Here is a 17,383-nt window from a genome sequence, read left to right as displayed (position 1 = left end):
TGGCTCCCTGCTCCGCCTTGGCTTCCTGCTCTGCCCTGGCTCTCTGCTCCGCCCTGGTCATCTGCTCTGCTGGCTCCACCTTGGCTCCCTGCTCCACCATGGCTTTCTGCACCACCGGCTCTGCCTCATTCTCCTTTTCTCCACTTCCTCATGGACCTGCCCTCTATCCCTCTGGAAAAAATTCTTTAGTCGCGCATACAGTCATGAGTTTCTGCTGGATGTCCGCAGATCCACATTTTTAGAGTTAAACTCCATGCACGTGGAAGAGCTGCGGGACCTCGGTCTGCTCCGGAGGCCTACACCATCACCGACCCCCACTACTGCATCTCGCCCACAGCGGAGGCGCCACAAGCGGCGTGAGAGGAAGCAGAAGAGGGGTAAGCGCGGAGATATCCAGGCTAGGCTAACGGCTAACCCACACAAGCCAGCTATCCCCACCATCGTACTGGCTAACGTACGCTCTTTGGACAATAAACTGGACTACATCTGATTACTGTGCTCAACTCAGAGGACTGTAAGAGACTGTTGTGTTTTTTTGTGTTCACGGAAACATGGCTTAGCAACAGCGTTCCAGACGGCACTATTCAGCTCGATCAACTGACGTGCTATCAAATGGACAGAGCTCTTGTCGTGGAGGTAAAACCCGCGGCAGCAGGCTTTGTGTTTACATCAGTGACGCATGGTGCCGCTATGCTGTTGTGCTCTGCAAACACTGCTCACCCCTGGATGGAGTTTATGATTATTAAGTGCCAGCCGTTCTATCCACGGAGGGAATATACAGCCATACTGCTCGTTGCTGTATACATTCCTCTGAACAACAACTACAGCAACAGGAACGATGCACCAAATTAACTGTATCAGCCCACCCTGATGCTTTTCTCATCATAGCTGGGGATTTCAACCATGCAGCCTTAAAGAGTGTGTTTCCAAAAATACACCAACACATTAACTTCCCAACAAGAGGTAAAAACATTTTAGACTTTGTTTATACCACACAGAGAGGAGCTTACAAGGCCCTCCCCCTCCTCCACCTCGGTGCCTCAGACCACATCACTGTCATGCTAATGCCTGCATACAGACCGCTCGTTAAAGTCGCCAAACCAGTTCACAAACAAATTCAAGTGTGGCCGGAAGGGTCATCAGAGGCTCTTCAAGACTGTTTTGACACCACTGACTGGAATATATTTAAGCAAGCTGCCACATACAATAACACCACAGACCTCCAAGAGTACTCAGAGACTGTCACTGCCTACATCACCAAGTGTATTGATGATGTAACCGTCACAAAGACCATCACTGTCCGGGCCAACCAGAAGCCATGGATGACAGGGGAGGTCTACAGACTCCTGAAGGTTCGGAACGCTGCCTTCAGAGCTGGAGATGAGGGGGGCCTGAGGACAGCTAGGGCCAACCTATCCTGCGGCATCAGACAGGCTAAGAGACAGTACTCCAGGAGGATAGCCTATTGTTTCAGCGACAGCAGAGACACTCTGAGCCTGTGGCAGGGGATACAGACCATTACGGACTACAAGCCCCCACTGCGGACCTGTGACAGCAACATCTCCCTGCTGAACGAGCTAAACGCCTTCTTCACTCGCTTTGAGGAACCAGGAGATGACGCTGACCCCAGACAGCGTGAGAAGATCCTTCAGCAGGATCAATGCATGCAAAGCTCCGGGTCCCGACAACATCCCTGGGCGTGTACTGAGAGACTGTGCAGTGGAACTCACTGATGTCTTCACAGACATTTTCAACATCTCACTTAGTCAGGCTGTTGTTCCCACATGCTTCAAAACTACCACCATCATTCCAGTCCCAAAGAAGCCGTCTCCATCCTGCTTCAATGACTACCGTCCTGTTGCACTTACTCCCATCCTCATGAAGTGCTTTGAACAGCTAGTCATTCACCATATCAAGTCTCCCCTCCCCCCTACCAGTTTGCATATTGGTCTAACCGACACTTCGACAGCACTCACGCATACAGACAAAAAGGAGTCATACGTCAGAATGCTGTTCATAGATTTCAGTTCAGCATTCAACACAATCATACCTCAACAGCTCATTTACAAACTGGTCCAGCTGGGACTCAACACTTCGCTGTGCAACTGGCTGTTGGACTTTCTGACTGGAAGACCTCAGGCAGTACGGGTCGGTAGCAACACATCCAGCACCATCACACTGAACACTGGGGCCCCCCAAGGATGTGTACGGTCCCCTCCTCTTCACTTTACTGACCCAAGATTGCACACCATCACACAACTCCAACCACTTTATTAAGTTTGCGGATGACATGACTGTGGTGGGTCTCATTAGCAACAGAGATGAGACAAACTACAGGAGCGAGGTGAGCCGCCTGGCCGGGTGGTGCAGTGACAACAATCTCTCTCTGAACGTGGAAAAGACGAAGGAGATTTTTGTTGACTTCAGGAGAGTGCACACTCAGCATGCTCCTCTGACCATCAATGGTGTGACTGTGGAGAGAGTGAGCAGCACCAAGTTCCTGGGTGTGCACATCACAGAGGACCTCTCCTGGACCGAGAAAACCGCAGCACTGGCCAAGAAAGCACAGCAGCGTCTCTACTTCCTCCGCAAACTGAGAAAAGCTAGAGCCCCAGCCCCCATCATGTGCACCTTCTACAGAGGAACCATCGAGAGTATCCTGACTAGCTGCATCACTATGTGGTATGGCGCCTGCAACGCATCCTGCTGGAAGACTCTTCAACAGAGCCCGATTCAACTGCGACCATTGACCAGATGAACAACACTCTGATCGCGAGGAAAAGGATAAACATACTTGCTGAAATCAGACTGGAACTGCGATGCCCAGCATCTGAGTGCAAGCTAGCGCTAGCGTACCGTGCCTGAATCATGCCACCGCTCTGCTCCGCTGCTGACTTCCGCCAATTCAACAACCCCTGTCTGGACTGCATTAACTTCTTCCGAGAAACTGGACTACTTCGCCGTCCTCCACACAGAGGCTCTGGTCGTATGTTCAATTACAACTTTTCAACCCCAAGCTCTATTCCATCCATCTGGTCCAATTCGCGCACTGCAACTACATCACTATGTCATCACAACAAACAGCATGTGGACCTATCTAATCTCCGCCCCCTTCCCCGGTCCTCTCAACCCATCATGAAGCAACGTCACCTGAAACTGGCTTTGCTCAATACCCGCTCACTCAACAATAAAAGTCTCATTTTAAATGAATTCATAACTGACAATAATCTGGATTTCCTCTGTATCACTGAAACTTGGCACAAACCTCTGCACAAACACACACACAAATACAACACACCCACAGGATATACTTACATGGACAAACCTCGACCTGAGGGGTGGGGAGGTGGTGTTGCCGCAGTGTACAGAAAGGATATTAAAACATCCACCATTTCCATCCCTGCTGCTCAGTCCTTTAAACACATCACTTTCAAACTCTCTGGTCCCACTCCTCTGGTCACTGCCATAATCTACCGCCTCCCAGACCAAATCCTTCCTTTCTCTCTGACTTTTCTGACTTTTTAACTCAGTTATCTGCCATCTCACCTTCTGTTCTGCTTCTGGGAGATTTCAACATTCACACCGACACTAACTGCAGATCTGCCACTGAAATCCTGGAACTGCTACACTGCTTCAACTTCACCCAACATGTCAACTTTCCTACGCACAGCCGCGGTCGCATCCTGGATCTGGTCTGTTCTACTGGTCTCACCATACCTCACCTCCCCAGCTTTAACCTCAACATCTCTGACCATCTGGCAATCACCATGAACACTGATCTCCCTATTTCGACCAAAAACAAACGCACAATCTCTTTCAGAAATCTTAAATCCATCTCCACTCCTGCCCTTTCAGCCTCTCTTGTCAGCAAATTATCCTTTTCCCCCCCACCGCTGACTGACAACCCCTCCGACCTCATCAACTACTACAATGAAACACTCTTCTCCTGTCTCGATCATCTGGCTCCCACCAAAACTAAAACTGTCTCATTCACTCACTCTGCTCCCTGGTACACTCCTGATCTGCACAAAATGAAATCCCGTAAGCGTCAGCTTGAAAGACTCCTTAGGAAAACTGGTTTAACTGTTCATCTACAAGCCTACACAGATCACCTTCAGCAGTATAAGGAAGCTCTTAACACTACCCGGTCCACTTACTACTCGCACCTCATACACCCTGGTTCCACCAACCCCAAGGCTCTCTTCTCCACAGTAAATAAACTTTTCAAACCCAGTGACAATATCACCAACTCATTCACAACTGATAAATGTAACTCTTTTTGGTTTTCAGACCAAAATTGACACCATTTACAACAACCTGTCCTCTTCTTCTGTCACCACTACCTGCCCTCTCACTCCATTATTTGTTCCTCCCCCCTTTACCTCTCAGTCCCTGTCTCAGTTCTCCCCTGTGTCGGCAGGGGAACTGTCCAAAATTGTAACAGGAATGAAAACATCTACATGTGTCCTGGACCCCATTCCATCCAACCTCATCAAGGACTGTCTACCTGCTATCTCCACACTCATCACAGAAATCATTAACTCCTCTCTCAGCTCTGGCTCAATCCCCCCTTCACTCAAATTGGCTGCTGTCCCCCCCATCCTTAAAAAACCCGGATTCAACCCCGACATCATGTCAAACTTTTGGCCCATCTCCAATCTCCCCTTTCTGTCTAAGATACTAGAACGCACTGTCGCCCAACAACTTAAAACTCACCTCTGCTCAAATGACCTTCTGAACCATTTCAATCTGGTTTCCGATCACAACACAACACTGAAACAGCCCTCCTCAAAGTCACTAACGACATCCTCCTCTCTGCAGACGCTGGTCACCTCACCATCCTCATCCTCCTTGATCTAACTGCAGCTTTTGACACTATCAACCACACCATTCTGTCCTGTAATGAGTGTTTAGCTTTAGATAGATAGATAGATAGATAGATAGATAGATAAAGTACTTTCATATTTGTTTGGCCTTCTTTCATTTTGGCATTGACAACTCTGTTTATTCGATTTTTTTTTATATAACAAAAATTCTGAATATAATCAAGTAATGCATCCGCTGTACTCTAGAGCTTAATTTTTTATTCATTACTGTGTATTTCCTATCCCCATGTATGCTTGAGCATCATTGATATTGTAAATACATTAAAAGCTTTTTACTCTTGTGAGATTTATTTATTTTTTATCACAAACCTAAATAGTATTTTCTTGATATTCTTTAAGGATATTAAAGATATTTATGTGATATTTCTATCTGCTGTTGAAAATTACTTCTTCTAATTAAAATAATAGCTTAAAATACCAAATCTTCTAGCCCCTACTGTTTGAATGCTGTCTCAAATATAACAAGCCTATCATCCAAGTAGCTGTAAAACAGTATATATGTGCGCTATTTTGAAATTAGCCAAGGCACGCCAAGGCTGTGCTGAGAGGAAAAGGAAAGAATCAGTTCTCATTGAGGCAGGAACTCCCTAGGAGAAAGCTCGCACTCTCTCTCCATCCCTCTCATCAACACTGAGTGATGGAAGATCTATTCAAGCTGGACACGTCCTTCTCATTCAGCACGTGCCCAAAATAAACTGATTCTGTGATAGCGGACCCAAAAGAGCAATTCTTCTCTCCTCATTACCACAAAAGTCAGTTCCCTGCCCCATGGTGGCAAACTACCATTCGTAAAATAGAACCACTTGCCATCTGGCTCTGGGCTGAGAACCCATCCTGGATCGTTCAAGCACTATAATAAGAGGTTACTCACTCCAGTTCGCTCGCAGGCCGCCTCATTCAGATGCATTATTCAGACTTTGGTATGGGACAATGAAGTGCATTTTCTTTGGTCCGAAGTACAAACACTGCTTGCAAAAGGTGCCGTGAGATGGTATCTCTAGCGAACAGTCAGACTCTGGGCAAGGTTTTGTGTGTGTTTTGTTCCCCATGTGTTTCCATGCTCTTATTTGGTTTTCCTTTTCCTGTCCCCAATTTTGTTTATTTGGTTCTAGCTGTGTTTAATTATCCTATTTTGACCTTGTATTTAAACACTGTGTTTCCCTGAGTCTATATCAGCCGTCAAACATCATCCTGTCATCTTGATGTGTTGAGTCCTGTGATCCCCTGTGTGCCTTTGTAAATAAAACCCTTTTGATTTGTTTACTCCGTGTCTCCTCGCTCCTTCACTCCTGTGTTCTTCGTGTGTGAAATGTGACAGAACGGCTGAACCAGACAGTAACCGTCTTTTGTTTACCTTTTTTCCCACTGTGTGAGGAGAAGGGTGTCAGCTTCAGCCCCAAAGCTCGCTTGAGTGTCGACCCAGGCCCTAAAGCTCACTCCAGTGTGGGCCCAGGCCCCAGAGTTCGCTCCAGTGTTGGCCCAGCCCATGCCTTTTCCCTTCTATCCCGAAGAGGAAACTAGGGGTGATGAGAAGGATGTCGGCCTTGGCCCCAGAGTTTGCTCCAGTGTTGGCCCAGCCCCAGAGCAGAGCCCATGGAGGGCTCCAGATCCCCTGTCAAGCCCACGGAGGGCTCCAGATCCCCGGTCAAACCCACGTAGGGCTCCAAAACCCCAGTCAAGCCCAGGAAGGGCTCCCAATCCCCAGTTCAGCCCAGGGAGGGCTCCCCATCCCCAGTTCAGCCCAGGAAGGGCTCCCAATCCCCAGTTCAGCCCAGGGAGGGCCCACGATCCCCAGTTCTGCCCAGGAAGGGCTCCCGAGCTTCAAGTAAGCCAAGAGAGGGCTCCAGTCTCCTGTCATGATCCATTGAGGGCTTTGGAACCTGTAAGCGTCCCCAAGTGAGGGGGGTAGTAGGGCTCCAGCCGTAGAGGCCGAGGCAGGGACTGGGGCCACGGCCTTGGAGGCTACTCTGCCCTGACCTCTTGAACTGCCATTACCGCCATGTCCTCCTGTGTTCCCTACTCCGCCATGTCCTCCTGTCTTCCCTACTCCACATGGGCCTCTTGTGTCTCCTACACCGCCATGTCCTCCGGTGTTCCCTACTCCGTCATGTCCTACTGTGTTCCCTACTCCGCCTTGCGCCCAGAGCTGACAGATCCACCATGGCACCCGCTCTGGAGGCCTCTCGTCTGGTAACCCTGCTCCTAGATGCCTCCAGAGTGCCCACCTCCCCCTCCCCATTGGATGTTGATCCCCAGTCATCAACTAATAATGAACTAATAATGAGTCATATGGATTCACGCATGAATAACGGCAGCCTTAACTACACGTTAGTACATGTTTGATAGTTAATGCATTAATTAGCATTTATTGGTAAACTAAATCAAGCTGCTTTTTAAAGAAGGAATAAGAAATACTCTGACATATTCATTATTGAGTGGCTGGATTAATATGATTCTCCTCATCAAGTGTAGAAAATACTAAATACACTAATAACTAATCCTGTCTGTTTTGTGTTATTCTCTTTACCTTTAAACTCACCCTACTGTGACTTATTTGCATCTTAAAAAATAAATAAATAACTCAAAACCTACAAAGAATATTTGTAGAATGATTCTTAAAGAAATTACCAAAGTAGAAACATGCAGGTGAGGTGTCAGAAAGTTTGGTGGGTATCAGTACAGTTCACTCTCCATCCAGACGCAGGCCGTGATGATTCTGTACCTCCAATCTCTGACTTCTTTAAAAGCCACACCACATCTCTTAATCGGGCTCAATTCTCACTGTGTTAGTAAATGTGTATTTGATAGAAAATATAAAATAAATCATGAGCTGAGTTTAGTAAGTAGTTAACAGTTAATTAATTATTATTGGGCCCCCTCAAGTAAAGTGATGACACAATGACACATTAACAAATCATCAAATAAAACACCATTAAACATGCAGTAAGAGTCATCTTTATTCATTTAAACCACCAGTACAACAAACAAATATAAAGGTTATTTATAGTTATTTTATTATTTATTTACATAATTAAACATAAGGTATATGGACTTAAAAGTAAAGACACACAGGTAAAATATAAAGGTCAAATATGGTGCGTCCAAATAAAGCTAATCAAGGCATACAATTAAACGACAAACACGTTGTTAATTACTGTACATTATTTACACTCTAAAAAATGCTGGGTTAAATATAAACCAGTGCTGTATTAAAGGGGTCATATGACGTTTCTAAAAAGATTAGTGTATTTGGTGTAATGCAATGTGTTTATGCGGTTTAAGGTTAAAAAACACATTATTTTCCACATAATGTACATTATTGTTGCTCCTGTATGCTCCACCTTTCTGAAACGCATCGATTTTTACAAATCTCATTGTTCTGAAAAGCGAGGTGTATGCTGATTGGCCAGCTATCCAGTGCGTTGTGACTGGCTGAATACCTCAAGCGTGTGACGGAAATGTTAAGCCCCTTAACATACTGTGATGGCATCTCCTGGCACTATGAGACAAAACCAATTAAACCCATTACAAATGAGGCATTTGTTGCATCTAGTGGGGACATAATTACTGGTTATAATGACTTATACTGTTTTTATTTTTTTTTGTTAACAACTGTTTATTGATTTTTTTTTTCTGTGAACAGTAGTATCAAGCAAAGAAGCAACTGTACAAATTTAGAACCCATCCCACCCCTGGTAGACTTTAGGGTAGAGAAGAAAAATAATAAATAAATACATAAAGTAAAATAAATAATAATAATAAAAATAAATTAAGTAATATTAATACATAAAATACAATAAAATAATATTTACAAAGATTTTAGAAAAGATGACACAACATTAAAAGATGAATGCCATAAATTAACAGTTTTCACATTAGACCCATGTATACGAGAAGTGTGAGAGTTCCATCAAGATAATGTCCAACAAATATACCGCCCAGGTTCATCTGTCCATTGTGTGAGGAGGATTCCAACGATTGACTAGCAACTTTTTTGCTGCAGTGAGAGCAGCTAACAGTAAACCTCTTTGTTGGACGGACAAGGTAAGGTCCCAAAAGTCATTCATGAAAAAATGGCGTGGAGTCAAACAAATCTCAATACCCAACAAATAAGAAAGGTCCTGTGAGAGCTGAGACCAAAAAGGAGAGAGAGAGAGGCACTCCCAAAAAAAATGCAAAAATGTGCCTAAAGATACTTGTGAACAGAGATTGCACTTAGGAGAAGAAGACAGATTCATATGAAAACGTTTCATAGGAGTCAAGTAAACCCCTATGCAGCAATTTCCAATGAATCATTTGGTGGTTAGGGTTTTTAGAAGACAGTTTAAACATTCCCCATATCTGATCCGAAAATAAAACATGTACATCCTCATTAAGATCCTTAGCCCAGACAGTTGTAATAGATAAAGGTTTGTATGAATGCTCAAGAAGAAAAAGGTAGATGACTGAAGCAGAAGAGGGAGATTCCTCAGAGGGAAGGATTAGTTTGCGCAAAGGGTGAATAGGCAGTTGAGAGTTCCAAGGCACCTCATATGCCCGTAGGGCCGATCTAACGCGCAAATACATAAAGGAAGTGCCTGGCAGATTATATTGAATTTTAAGATTCTGGAAGGATTGTAAGCCACTATCATCATAGATATCTCCCAGAGTGTTTACTTTATGATGAGTCCATTGCGGACAATGAAATGGAGTATTGTCTGATAAAAGATTATTGTTGTGGAAAATTGGTGAATGCTTATGCCATATTGTAACTAGATGTAAACGTCTTTCAACATCCCTCCATGTGAATAGGAGATGGGTTACAATGGGACCAAACCTAGATTTACACTGCCTAAGCAGAACCCCAGAAAAAACAAGATGCTTCAATTTATATGGATACACAATAGATTCCTCAATTGCTCTCCAAGATACAGAAGCATCAGGGTCAAAGCAAACTGATAAAGGGCGGAGGGAAAAGGCTTGAGCATACAGTCTAAAATTAGGGAGAGAAAGACCTCCATGTAATCTACTTCATTGTAAGGTAGTCAGTTTAATACGAGGACGTTTCCCATTCCATATATACCGTGAAACACATGCATCAAGTTTGTTCCAGTAGCCAACTGGTGGAGGGAGAGGAATCATGGAAGAAAAGAAATTAATACATGGGAGAACATTAATTTTAATCACCGATATACGAGCCTGAAGAGAAGTAGGAAGACGAGACCAATTTTCCAAATCTGAGGATATTTTGGATAGAATACTATTATAGTTTTTTGAAAGGATTTCTTGCAGAGAAGGAAAAACATTTATCCCCAAGTACTTAAAGTTTTGAACCAATGGAATAGATGCCGAAAGGGAAGTGGGATCAAATTTAGAATTGAGGGGAAGTAGACATGACTTACTCCAATTAATTTTAAACCCAGAGAGATATCCAAAATGGTCAAATAAATTCAATACATGAGGAATAGAATGTGACAGCTTCTCCAAAAACAATAAGATATCATCAGCAAATAAAGAAATATGATGCTGAGTATTCCTTATAATTATGGGAGAAATAGTTTGAGATCGTCGGACCGCTTGAGCTAAGGGTTCCAAGGATAATGCAAATAACAGAGGAGAAAGCGGGCAACCCTGACGAGTACCTCGATGTATAAAGAATGGGTTAGAGCAAACAGAACCTGTGAGAACAGAGGCTGCTGGATTGACATACAGAACTTTTATCATGTTTATGAAACTCGATCCTAGACCCAGATGCTGTAGAACCGCCCATAAATAGTTCCATTCTAGCTGGTCGAAAGCTTTCATTGCATCTAGAGATAATACTGCACAAGGGGAGGATGAATAATATGGTATAACCTGTGTAAGTTGTCCGAAGCTGAGCGAGATTTAATGAACCCTGTTTGGTCATGATGAACTAGCCTGTTCATAAATTTCGCTAGACGATGAGACAGTACCTTAGCATACAATTTAACATCAGTCCCTATCAAAGAAAGTGGCCGGTAACTAGAGCAAGAAGTCGGATCTTTATCTTTTTTTAACAAGAGAGAAATAACAGCTATATTAATAGATGGGTGAAATGAGCCTTGAGTAACTGAAAAATTTATCATATCTAACATAAGGGGGCCTAAATCCGACCAAAAAGTAGAATACAATTCGACTGGAATACCATCTAAACCTGGGGATTTCCCCTTGTTCATAGACCAGATTGCTGACTCCAGCTCCTGAAGAGTAATCGGTTCAGCCAGGTAATCCGAATCCGAATCTGACAGCCTAGGTAGATCAAGATTGGACAAAAAAAGATGTAAAAGAATCAGGGTCACCAACAGCAGAAGAAGTATAGAGGTTAGAGTAAAAAGAATTAAAAGAAATATTAATGTCTTTTGGGTCTGTGATAATGAGCCCGGATTGGGATTTCACTGCTGAAATATTAGCAAACTTTTCACTGTTGCGTATTCTTAGAGCTAAAAGGTGGCTTGGGTCTACTTCCTTGAAAATAATAATTCTGCCTGCATCTTTGAATCAGGAATTCTGCCCTGGATCTCAGTAATGAATTAAGAATTAAGTTCGGACCTAACCAAAAAGTCTTTGCAACTTTACAGATCTTCTTTATGCACCAAGAGCTTGTAACACTCCAAAGAGAAAGGAAAATATGACCCCTTTAAGAGGGACAAACCCAGCTATTGGGTTATTATAGTGAAATCTGAGCTCTTGGGTGGAATAAACATATGGCAGGACTTTTACTTTCTGATCCCTGGACTTTACACCTCTGGTCAAAACAACCCAACCGCTGGGTCAAAACAACCAAATAGCTGGGTTATATCAAAGACTATAGAATGGGCTAGGTGCACAAAATGGCGCCGGTTAGCTTTGGTGACGCGAGTGTGTGCATACTTAATTCCGGTCTTGTGACGCTCGCATTTACTGTAAGGGAAACTTATATACGTAACTTGGCTAGATGTATATAATGAATGTTTTTCAAATTTAACAGCGGATAGTGGTATATCAAAGACACGAGGAAACATTCTTCCTACATTTTTGCGTACCTCTTTGTGGAAATTTATCAAGATACAAGATTGCTTTATTCTTCTGTTGGTTATGTGGATCAGCGTCAGCGGTTAATCATTCCACAGGGCTCTTTTCATTTAAACACAAACCACTCAAATATGCAATACTTTACATTTTGGGAGAGATGATTTTGTTCTAACTGTTATCTATAAGATCATAAGGTTTCTGACTGTCAAACGAGATGCTCAGAGATTTCTGATAAAGCATGTATGTTTTGTTAACTTTAATTGATAACATAATTTATAACTGTAATTGTACAATTTAACGTAATGCAATTATGGTAGGTTTGCATCAATTAAAAGATCAGTGTTTGGTTTGCATTAATTAAAAGATCAGTGTTTGCCTTCTTGTTTTTATCAATGTTTATCTGTTTTCTGAAAGATCTGCAGCATAAATCATGATCTGTCTATAAGCAGCGCATGTATATTGTTACAAATTCTTTTGCATTAATTATCAGATAAAACAAATATTAAAATTATTCATGTATTAGTTGTATCATTTTTTCAGCCCATTTTTTTTTTCATTTAATATATGTTTGATGCAAAGTTAACTGTGTAAAATAATAAAATATGTTGTGAAAATGATGAAACAAACTAATGTATGTGCACAATTGAGAAATGGATACTTATGAAGATAAACCGCTGCCCACGTCTCACAAGGTAAATAGTATTTCATTAATAAAAAAAATTAAAAAATCAATGTAATACAAACATTTTAGGTAATTTGTACATTTACATAATTGGTATGGTAAAAATACATTATGTATCTGTGTGTACACACCATGAGATCAACTTTAATTTCGTGAACAGTAGGGGACATTAGTGTATTTAATTCATTCAACGGACCCAAACATACACAAGTTTCAAATCCACTGGCTCAGTTAACATTTATAGTATAGTAATAATAGCAGTGTAGATCTTATTTGCATTTGAAGTGATATTATAAATCATGTAAACAGGTAATATTTGGATTTCTCCTGTTCTCTGCACTGGCGTTTAGCACAACCGGAAGTATCTATGCACACACTCGCAAGACCGGAAATCCAAGATGGCGGAGATATGCAACTAGCACATACCAGAGCCCGTCTACGGAGAGCCTTCCCACTCCCTATTAAGTCCTATTGTACCTATTTTTGGTTGCAGTTCCACCAGAGTTCCACTGGGGGTGATCGCCATGAGTGCAAAATGAATGGGAGTCTATGCGGCTAGACGGCTAAATTTGTCCCTTTCACCCGATTGCCGTTGAGAAATCTCAGATCTGAATGTAGGTTTTGCATGTTCAACATGGGTTATAGGTCGAAAGTTGAATGAACGAGTACTTATGTCCTTTCGATTTCTTACAGGTTGAGTTGTTGTTGCCCATAACACGCTAGCATTCTGCTAATGAACGTATAACATATGACGTCATTGACATTTTAAAAGACTTTTTATAGCAAATAAGTGACTCTAAAAAATCTAACACCCAGCAATGTGTAATTTCTTTGCATCTCCTTTCGAATACAACATTGAAATTACTAGACAAAAAATTATATCCTGAGAAAAGTGGATTTTGAGGTTTATACCGCCATTGACCTCCATTCATTCTGCACTCGTCCTGTGAGCGCCCTCATATGGAATCAGAGTGGAACTGCAACCAGTTCAGAAGCCGGAAGTGTAGTGAGAGTGAAACTTCTCGCCATATTAGACATTCTCTGCACATACCCAAGACATGTCACTCATATAGTTTTGAATGGGGAAAAATGCAACGCTCAATATGGCCGCTCAATCGTAGGAAGCCCGCTTTCTGAATAAAGGAGCCAATCGCTAATTGGTAAAGTCAGCACGTCACTGCAGCTGCTGTTATAAGCGTCCCGGTTCCTATAGAAACCGTCAGTGTTCTAAGACGTGCGCTCAGGACTGCACACGCACACTGAATAATAAGCTTTTTATAACATTATTTGAGCAAAATAAACAACATTTATGACACAGTTGTTATCAGATTTATTTGATGATTTCAAATGTGAAATTTAATCGCAAGCCTAGTGAACAGTTTTGTAGAATTTGATGTTTCCCCATTCAAAGAGATAGGAGTTACACTTGGATGCCCGAGAGGTGTTTCAAAGATGGCTGCCGAGTGCCATGGCTTGTCTTAAACAGACTTTGGTTATATTTAACCCAGCATTTTTTAGAGTGTAGGCATTAGTACATGATTATTCATGTACCCTTATTGTAAAGTGTTACCAACTTTGTCTCAAAAACTCCCCATAGCCCCATTAGAGAGAAACCTAAACACAGTCTCACATCAAAGTCTTAATAATTCAATTTAACTCTTATTTTGCACAAGTGTACTTGTTGACAATCCTGCAACGTTTACTGCTACAGCTGTTAACATTTAATAATGCAACATCTTTAGAGATGCTGCTTTTATGGTCAAAAAAAAAAAAAAAAAAAAGGAAACCCACAGTAATGTATAAACTGTTGCATGTAATGTAATAATGTTTCTGTCTTACAGGATTACTTGCAGATTATGCTGTCCTTCTCCATCATGCACATGCTCTTTAACTCTCACCCTTAAAGTGCATATTCCAGGTTAGAGACCCCAGTGAGTCAATGTATAGAAAAATAATGTAGGAATTTTACTTCCGCATCTGAAAATCGCCAAAACCGGTCCATAGAAAAAACAATGGATTGCAATGACAGTTCGGACGCTGAGGAAATTTTAGTGTTTATTTACACTTATGATGGACCACAGATAAAATTATGAGCCTGCTATGCGGCCAAGAGAGCAGGGACAGGCCAGGATTAGACAGAGCAACGGTCAGAGCAGACAAATTGAGTTGTGTGAGGAGAACAAGGCAGGTATCTTGGTGAGAGACCAGTGTTAACTTACAAATATACACACGTTAGCTAACAATATGTAATCAGGCAATAGCAAAGCTAGTATGGGTCATCTATGAGTACTATGACACTTACCGGTAACAGAAACTAATAAGTGTTGATCAGGCGTGTCACACTCGTTAATATCAAACTCTAACATTACGTGAAATAGCAGTTTCTCATCACCGCAGGAGAGAGAGAGAAAGAGAGATAAACACATTTTTGTTTTATTATGTGTGGGAAATGTGAGGCCATGGTCACACTGAGGAAAGTTAGTGCTGCAGGTAGTATACTGGGTCTTAGTGGAGAATGTGACCCACACACTTACTGTGCAGCGTCTGACTCTGCACCCAGGCTTTGAGGCTTGCTGTCTGAACCCATATGTGCTACAGACAGACTATGTGCACTTCAGACAGGAGCATGGACCTCTCCAGGCCAGCAGACACATGTATGTTTTGGGCAGAGATCATTAATTATTCTGAGCTAAATTGTTTTTATGTATAAATACATAGTAAATTAAAGATTTGAATATTAAAAACATCTGAAATTATATTATTTATTATTATTATTTTTTTTTTTTAATTACAAGCTGCCTATATTTAGGTCACAACTACCTGTAAGGCACACTTTTTGATGCCATTGGTACAAGACATTTTGACAACATACAGGCAAGTTGTTCGCTGGGGCTATGGCTTTCTGAGCAGGCACATCAGGAAGGCCTAACCTGCATGTGTTGTGTCAGCCATTATTAGACAGTTTCCAGAGGAAGGAGGACTTTATATATATTTTTATATATATATATATATATATATATATATATATATATATATATATGTATATATATATATATATATATATATATATATATATATATATATATATATGTGTGTGGTGGAAAACAATTTTATATATGTGTAGATGTACCAAACATATACTACTGAAAGAAAAATATACCCTCTGACCCATTTAAAAACATTTAACAATCTTTCAGTCTGGGTATCACACTAATGTGTTGTTAACGTGTGCGAAATCATGAATGCTGTGCTAGATAAACAACAACAGCCTCATCTTGTTGATCCTCTGGAGGGAACTGGAAAGAGGAGCAGGTGTAGTGGAGGACAAGACAGTGCTGCGTTCTCGTAGAGCCTGTGGTGACCTGCAGTATTCCTCTATCAGAGACTCCATGAGGCCTGATACATATGCTGGGAGAAGCAAGCAAAAGTTTAGATCACATTCACTGCTGACCCTGCTTTTCCACATGGCCTCCATCACATCTTTTGGCACTTTTGGCGAAAGTAAAGACTTTTCTTTCTATTAATGATCTTGAGAAAGTCATTCATGCCTTAATTTTTTCATGGCTTGACTATTGTAACTCTCATCATGTAGGAGTCAGTCAGACAGCATGCTGCGTTTGCAGGCAATCCAGGACGCGGCCGCTAGACTACTGACAAGTAGAAGCAAGCATGAGCATATTACACCAATTTTATTGTCACTTGAGTGGTTGCCTGTACGTTTCAGAATTGAATATAAACTTTTATTATTTGTTTTTAAATCATTAAATGGCCTGGCTCCAACATACCTTGCTGGCTTATTAAAACAGCACACATCTTCTAGATCTCTTAGGTCCTCTGATCAACTGCTCTTGACAATTCCCAGATCCAGACTGAAACTTAGGGGTGATCAGGCTTTCTCAGTTGCTGCACCTAAACTGTGGAACAAATTACCTCTGCATATCAGAATTGCTCCATCAATATCTACTTTTAAAGCTCAATTAAAATCTAATTTATTATCCCGTGCTTTTAATCTCGATTAGGTCCAGAGGCATGTTTTATTTTGAACTTGGACTAATTGTGTATTATGTTATTTTTGTATTATTTGTTTTATGTATTCTTGGTATTAGGTTGAAGTTTATTGTACAGCACTTTGGGCAACTGCTGTTGTATTAAATTGTGCTTTATAAATAAAATAAATGCAAACACAAACACATCTGCATCTCCATTAGGAGTGGAAGCTGCAGTCCAGTAGAGGTGGTAAATAACAGGTGGCCTTCACTACTTCAGATCTTCACACTCCCTCATTACCTGCAGTGTCTCCCAAAGCCTTATAAACACAACACATGAAAAAAAAAAAACCTTAATGTACCTAGACTTGATGGTTATAATATTAGCAAACTGAGGTTAACCTACCAGCTATGCCTTCTCATATGGTAATGTTTTTATATACTGTATAACGTTATTGCTAATGCTTACAAGCTAGCTGCGGTGCTTTACAACAACCTATACAAATCTCGTTGTGTCTCATTATTTAAATAATTATGTTCACTGATTTGGTAGGTAGCAAATGTTTAAAAACAAGACTTATGGTGGACAGTTCACGTTTTTGTGGAGTAGCATCTCAGACGGATCCGTGAGCATCACGTCTCCCACTGGTAGCCGAGACACAGGCGGACCGGGACCCGATGAAGGTGCTGTGTGCATCAGCATTGAGTCTCACTCGCTTCTTGCTTCGGTATCCCATGTTGAACTGCATCATATCGCCAGGATGATAATCCTCTGGTGTAAAGTGATCACTAAGTTACACACCACCACATTTCTCGAA

The 17,383-nt window shown here is 41.7% G+C and overlaps 1 pseudogene; it reads left to right on the top strand.

Moving 5' to 3' along the window:
- Window positions 1–2,868: 2,868 nt before the first annotated feature.
- Window positions 2,869–16,598, top strand: LOC122148897 (annotated as a pseudogene).
- Window positions 16,599–17,383: the final 785 nt, after the last annotated feature.

The sequence above is a fragment of the Cyprinus carpio genome, chromosome A20 (assembly GCF_018340385.1).
Source record: "Cyprinus carpio isolate SPL01 chromosome A20, ASM1834038v1, whole genome shotgun sequence".
Classification (NCBI taxonomy): domain Eukaryota; kingdom Metazoa; phylum Chordata; class Actinopteri; order Cypriniformes; family Cyprinidae; genus Cyprinus; species Cyprinus carpio.
Note: the sequence above shows the minus strand (reverse complement) of the source record. Positions and strands in the feature narration are given on the sequence as shown.